We start from the raw sequence: 7484 nt of genomic DNA, 5'->3' as shown, positions 1-7484 counted from the left end.
AGCCAACTATTATGTATTCGTTCTTTGTAAAAATTGTTGTAGTTTTACAAAGACAATTGCTTTTCAATTTTAAAAATTGTTGTAGTTTTACAAAGACAATTGCTTTTCAATGATTTTTCCTTCTCGTATGTAACTTTTAATAAATCTAATTCCTTATTCTTTCATATATTTATAATAAATTTAATTTTTGCTCTTTTATATATAAATAATTAACTAAACATTTACGTGCAAGACACGTACATAGAGACTATTTATTATAAAAGCATGAATACAATGTCGGTTTACAAAAATAACCTTATAATATTAAGCATAATAACTCATAATAAAAGGAGATAACCGAAATTTTAGATATTAGCCTTATAATCCTATTAGTTTTAGGACATAATTGGATAAAATTGTCAGATCTCAGATAATAATACACCTCAAGTTCAAACTTCTTAGCTATTTGCGATATTCTTTTCTACTTGTATTGAAATTTTAAAACAAGAACTTTTACTTATGTTGAAATTCTAGAACCATTTCAATTTGACTAGGAGAAGAACAATTCGAAGCTTATGTTGTCTATATATATAAAGGGTTTTCTTTATTTTGAACAAGCAAAAGTGTTGTTGAAGAATCTTTAAATCAGTTCCTACCATGTTTAAAATTTCAAAGTTATACCAACTATGAACAAGCAGTATGTAACACTCCGAAAAATTTTGAAGTGTTTTAAGACCATTAAGAAGATTGACGGGTGCTAATTATATTAATTCGGGTATGAACATGTAACGATCCGGCCGGTCGTTTTGAGTGTATTAGCCCCAATCCGCTATTTACTATTTTTTCCGTATCTGTTTATGCTTATGTGACTTGTCGGGAGGTCTTGTTTATAATTTCGGAGTGTGTTGGGACACTTAGTCCCTAAAATGAAAGCTTAAGTCTTAGGATTTTGACCGTAGTTGAAAGTGTGTGAAGACGACTCCGAAATGGAGTTTTGTCGATTCTGTTAGCCTCGTTGGGTAATTTTGGACTTAGGAGCATGTCCGGACTGTGAATTTGAGGTCTGTAGCTAATTTAGGCTTGGAATGGCGAAAGTCGTTTGGGAAGTTTGCGTTTCACGTGACGCGATTCGCAATATGTACAAAAATAAACGAGAGCGCGACATCGCGACTTGTTCAAATAAATCCCATAAATACTAAAAGTGGTTAGAAGTTAAAAATGCACAGTAGGTTTTAAACATGTATTAAATCAGATAATTCGGCCAATTATTAATAGTTGAGCGACCGTGCTAAAACCACGAAACTCGGGAGTGCCTCACACCTTCTCCCGGGTTAACAGAATTCCTTACCTGGTCTTCTGTGTTCGCAGACCATAAAAATAGAGTCAAATTTCCTCGATTTGGGATTTAAAATAAACTACTGACTTGGGATACCATAAATTATTCCAAATGGTGACTCTGATTAAATAAATAATTCAATTTCGATTAATGTCACTTTAATTAGAAAAATTCTCATATCCCTTGGAGAAAAAAGAGGTGTGACACCCGTCATTTGAAATACAGTAAAATCGACCCCACTGGTCTCAACTATACCCATATTCCGAAATACCTCATGGCAGCCGTCAAGATAATTATGTGGGTCCTTGGAAGGTGTACCACTGAAGTGAACTGGAAAGAGCTTAGTAAACTTGTCCAACCTCAATAAAGCCTCAGAAGACATGGCGGGCCTATCACCGATCTGTGCCGCAACAACTGGCTGAACTACCTCAACTGGCGGGGCTGTTGGAGGCCATTGCTCCGGAGCGGGAGTAATGGGAGTCTGTGCTCCTCCCCTATCCTGTGAGACAGCTGGTGCCACTGGAAATGTACCATTCTGGGCCACGCCCTCCATAAGAGTCACAAAACGGACTAGAGCGTCTTAAAGCACTGGAGTAGTTATAAATCCTTCTAGGACCTGAACTGGTCCAACGGGTATAGTCTGAACTGGAACCTCCTCCTGAAGATCCACCTGCGGATCCACTACGGGTGATGCTTCTCGAGCTCTAGCTTGAGCTCTGACTCTGCCTCTACCTCGGCCTCCGGCACGACCTCGGCCTCTACCCCTGGTCATAGTTGCCACCGAGGGCTCTGGTCCCTGTCCGTCGGTAGATGTATTACGTGTTATCACCATCTGTGAGAGAATAAGAATATAATGGTTCAATCATCGATGATAGAATAAAATCGCACGACAGAATAAGAAAGAAATGATATTGTTCCTAAACTTCATATCCTCTACGAGATAAGTACAGACGTCTCCGTACCGATCCTTCAGACTCTACTAAGCATGCTCATGACTCGTGAGACCTAAGTAACCTAGTGCTCTGACACCAACTTGTCACGATCCGAAATTCTCACCTTCGGGACCGTGATGGCGCCTAACATTTCACTTGTTAGGCAAGCCAACATTAGAATAATCTTAACCATTTTTAAACAAATTAAATTAAACGGAAGTCAATTACTGAAATAAAGTGCGAAAAACCATAACTACTGAATCATCAAAATACATCCCCGAATTTGGTGTCACAAGTGCACGAGCTACTAGAATAATACAACTAAAGGTTTGAATAAAATTCAAGTTGTTTGTAAGATAATACACAGCTAAGATAAGATAGAAGAGGACTTCAGATGTGCGGACGCTGTGTAGTTATACCTCAAGTCTCCTTTGAATAGCTGAATCTGAGCAAGTCTATGGTACTCCGCTGAGACCAACTCCAAAATCTACACAAGAAGTGCAGAGTGTAGTATGAGTACAACCGATCACATGTACTCCATAAGTGTCGAGTCTAACCTCGACGAAATAGTGACGAGGCTATGACAAGACACATGCGTAAATAACTTATACAAGTATATACAATTACAAAGGAACAATAACACAATAATTAACAATTTATAAATTTGGGAGGGAACATGCGAAGGGGAATGATATAGAAATTTCAGCAGGAGAAGTGTCGCGTAGCAGCCAATTAATTCATCAACAACAAAATGAGCAGTTAATAATATGAAAATGGCACGACACTACCCTTCGTGCTTTTACTCTCATTCTTCCCATAAATTTATAAATAAATAATAAGATTGGCACGGCATCACCCTTCGTGTTTTAACTCTCTTCTGGCACGGCACCACCCTTCGTGCTTTTACACTCTTTGAAAATGGCACGGCATCACTCTTCGTTCTTTTACACTCTTTCTCACCATGGCAAGGATAATATAAATAGCACGGCATCACCCTTCGTGCTTTTACACTCTTTTTTACCATGAAAATAATAATATAAATTTCGAAGAGTATTTAAATGCGGGGATATATACTTATCAATCAATTCCATACCAGAATACCGACTTCACCTTCCAAAATATTCAACAATAATTAAACTAGCAATAATCTCATAAAAAATGATCAAATAACCAATAATAACTTAAGCAGGAATATCTTAATTAAATAAGCAATTATTCACAATAAACAAATTCCACCTGCATGCTTTGACTCAACCAAAATGCATAAGTACTCGTCACCTCACATATACGTTGTACCCGCACATTAAATCACGTAGCAAATAGACAAATAAGTCTTACTTCCTCAAGTAAAGGTTAACCACGACACTTACCTCACTTCGCAACCAAATTCAAGATTCCAATAAACCTTGCGAATTAGTGTCCTAAAGCTTCAAATCTAGTCACAAAAAATTCAATATACTCAACACGAATCGTAGGAATTAATTCCATATGAAATTACTAATTTTTCGAATTAAAATCCGAAATTCATCTCAAAATTTCACAGTGGGGCCCATATCTCGAATCTCGAAATAAAATCCGAACACCCATTTTGAGACGAGTCCATCCATACAACTATTATCAAATTTCGATGTCAAATGGACCTTCAAATCTTAAATTTCATTTTTGGAAAGTTTTACAAAAATTCCAATTTTCTTCCATCTAAATCCGAAATAAATGATGAATATAGACATGGATTTATGAAATATAATCACTAAATAATAAAGAACACTTACCCAGTTCGAAATCGTGAAAAAATCCTTTGAAATCGCCCCTAGGCCGAGCTCTAATGGAGGCTTTGTGAAAAAATGGGGAAAATCCCATTTTTGGTATGTTTTAATCAGTGGCGTCAGGCCTTCTTCGCGTTCGCGAAGGGCATGTCGCCTTCGCGATGTGCAACAACCCAAGTAGCCTTCGCGTTCGTGAGTCCTCCCACGCGTTCGCGAAGACTGCTTCCCCCTGGCCTTCGCGTTCGCATATAAGAAACAATGATTCCCCCTCCCCATGTCACAAGGCTACGCGTTCGCGGGAAGCTGGTCACGTTCGCGAAGGGTAAGGCCCCCTTTGCTGCGCGTTCGCGATCCAGCTATCGCATTCATGATGAAGAAAATTCCCCTGCCCCAAATTCCTCTTCGCGTTCGTGAAGCACATGACACCAGAAACCTGCAGAAGTCCCAAAAACTAGATTTTTCAAAAATAGGCTATCCGAAACTCATCCGAGCACTCATGGCTCAAATCAAATATGCACACAAGTCCAAAAATCTCATACGAACTCGCTCGCGTAATCAAAACACCAATGTAAAGCTTAGAACTCCAAATCGGACACCAAATCAAATGAAATTTTCAATAAAACTTTAGAACTTCTATTTTAACAACCGGACGTCTGAATCACGTCAAACCAACTCCGTTTCTCACTAAATTTGACAGATATATCATAAATATAGCAATGGATCTATACCGGGTTCCGAAATCAGAGTACGGACCCGGTACCAATAAAGTCAAGCATTGGTCAACTCTTTAAAGTCATTAAACCTTTTAGCTTTATTTTTTTTGACAAAAAGCGATAACTCGAGCAAGGGACCTCTGAATTCGATTTCGAGCATACGCCCAAGTCCCAAATCATGATATGGACTTACCGGAACTTTTAAAATACTGATCCGGGTCCGTTTGCTCAAAATATTGACCGAAAGCAACTTAAGTGAGTTTTAAAACACTATTTCACATTTTTATTAATCTTTCACATAAAAACTTTCCTGGAAAATTTACGGACAGTGTACACAAGCCGAAAAAAGCTAAATGGTGCTATTTAAGGTTTTAGAACACAAAAATAATATTTAAAATTAAAGATGACATGTTGGTTCATCACATGTACCCTTCAAGGTTAATCGAATTTAATAATTAAACATAAAAATTAATATGACACCTAAATAATAATATATTTTATATAATTTTAAATTATCGAAATATCACTTCAAATTCGAAAAAGATATAATAAATCTTGACATATGAATATGAAAGAACAAAGAGGCGATTGACACATTTCAAAGACACTTAATAAGAAAAATGATACAATCCATTATTTAAAGTAAATAAAAATGAATGCACTTCGTATATAGTTCTATTAAGTATTGCATCCCATGAGACGATCCCAAATATTTTTAGACATTTTTTAAACAAAATTCTATAAAGTCTTAAGAGTATATATATATATATATATATATATATATATATATATATATATATATATATATCAGTTTGGTTCGAATATTTTTACTCAAAACCAAACCAAATCAAACCAAATCTAGTCGGATTTTTAATCGATTTGATTTGATTTTTCGGTTTGGTGCGATTTTTCGATTTGGTTTGAACATCCCTTGTGTATGTTGCTTTCATTTTAGGTGATTCAAAATTTTATGTGCCTTTAAAAAGACAAATACTTTATAAAGATCCACCGCGTTGTAGAATAACTCAATTTAGTTCATGCTAAAGTACATTGGTTATGTTTCACTATTTATAAAATATCAGTCCCACCAACCCGACGATAATCATTTGAAATTTACTTCATCCTTTGGTTAGTTTATTCATCTTTTCATCTCATCCAAAATCATTGTTATCTTTACTCTTAATTTCGCCAACAACAGCTGTGAAATCTAAAGGTTCTTTGAATTTTCTATTTGGGTGAATACCAAACGGTTCTTGAGTGATTTCAAAATTTTTAATACTCCTCTTTAATTTCAACATTTTTATGTTATCATTAATGACAATTCCTTATAAGATGATATCACATGTTTAATACCATAAAATTCAAAGGCATACTGTGTATGTTATACAAATTTTAATTAATTAAGTCAACAAATTTTAAAATTTTTTATTTTATATATTTTGTGCTCAATTAAATAAAATACTTAAAATAAAATGGAGAAATTAAAAGAAAAATGAAAGATAGAGAGTTGCTTAATATTTCCATATGGATTGTTATTTTTGTTTTCAACAAAAAAGGGTTTGTTGGCAGTAAGGCGATACTCAAAATAATATATGCCCTTACTATTAGCCTCGGTGTTTTTTTCTTCCCTTCTCTATCTGATGTCTTATATTTATACGTAGATCCGACTAAATTCGAATTTGTATCTAAATATTTTACTTTGTGGGTCAAATAATCCCTAATAAAGAATTTCGAATCAGAAACATCTAATTAAGAATAATAGAATTACAATTCTTAGTGATTCTCGTTGTACTTTTCAGCAACATCACATCAAGATTTTCACTTTTAGATTCCAAAACCAACCAATGAACGAAGAGGAATTGACAATTTAAATAATGTAGAAAATTCGTAAAATAAAATACCGTGAGTCTTTGTAAGGTCTATTTTCAATCCAAATTGCAACGAGCTAGTATTTTGTACCATATTTCTTCAATCTGAGAATGGTAAGCCAAAGCAAGTTCGTTTTGTGCACTTTCGTCTAGTTAGTCAAGAACATTGTTTTCCCCTTTTAAGCAATAAAATTTATTGGCCGAATTAATTTGAACTTATATTCAGAAAATTTGCTAAGGAAGCAATAAGCAATAAAAGTAGGTATTCCTTTTAATTCAAAATTGTAAACATAATATTAAAGTAATTAGTGAAAGTTTTTTTTTTTTTTAGTATATCATAATTGATAACTAGAAGTTTTTTGAGCATTTACCCAAGTTGTATTAACTAACGAATAGAAATAAATTTGTACTTGTGTATTTTTTCCCCACGAGAAACTAGTACTGGTCATATTGACGAAGTTATCTATAATTGGTCAAACTTAGCCCCGGAAAAAAAGGTTGGAAAAAGCTGAAAAGGAAAGGTAGAGAATGGCTTAATATTTCCACAAGCATTATTGTGATTTTCGTTTTTGACAAAAAAGAGCTTGTTGGTTGCGGGGATAGGGTACTAAAGCAGTGGCCGATGTAGTATTAGAGCTATCGATTTAACTAAATTTAATATGGAATAACCTAACATGGAATTTATATATATATATATAATAAATTTTAATAGATCTTAAATTATACTCACTCCGTTTCAATTTATGTGAACTTATTTGAGTGATCACGAAATTTAAGAAAATAAAGAAGATTTTTAAACTTGTGGTGTAAAATGAGGCATATATATTTTGTGTTTCTAAAAATCATTGCATAAATGTAAATTGTTTCCAAATAAGTAAAGATGTCATTCT

The sequence above is a fragment of the Nicotiana tomentosiformis genome, chromosome 9, assembly GCF_000390325.3.
Source record: "Nicotiana tomentosiformis chromosome 9, ASM39032v3, whole genome shotgun sequence".
Classification (NCBI taxonomy): domain Eukaryota; kingdom Viridiplantae; phylum Streptophyta; class Magnoliopsida; order Solanales; family Solanaceae; genus Nicotiana; species Nicotiana tomentosiformis.
Note: the sequence above shows the minus strand (reverse complement) of the source record.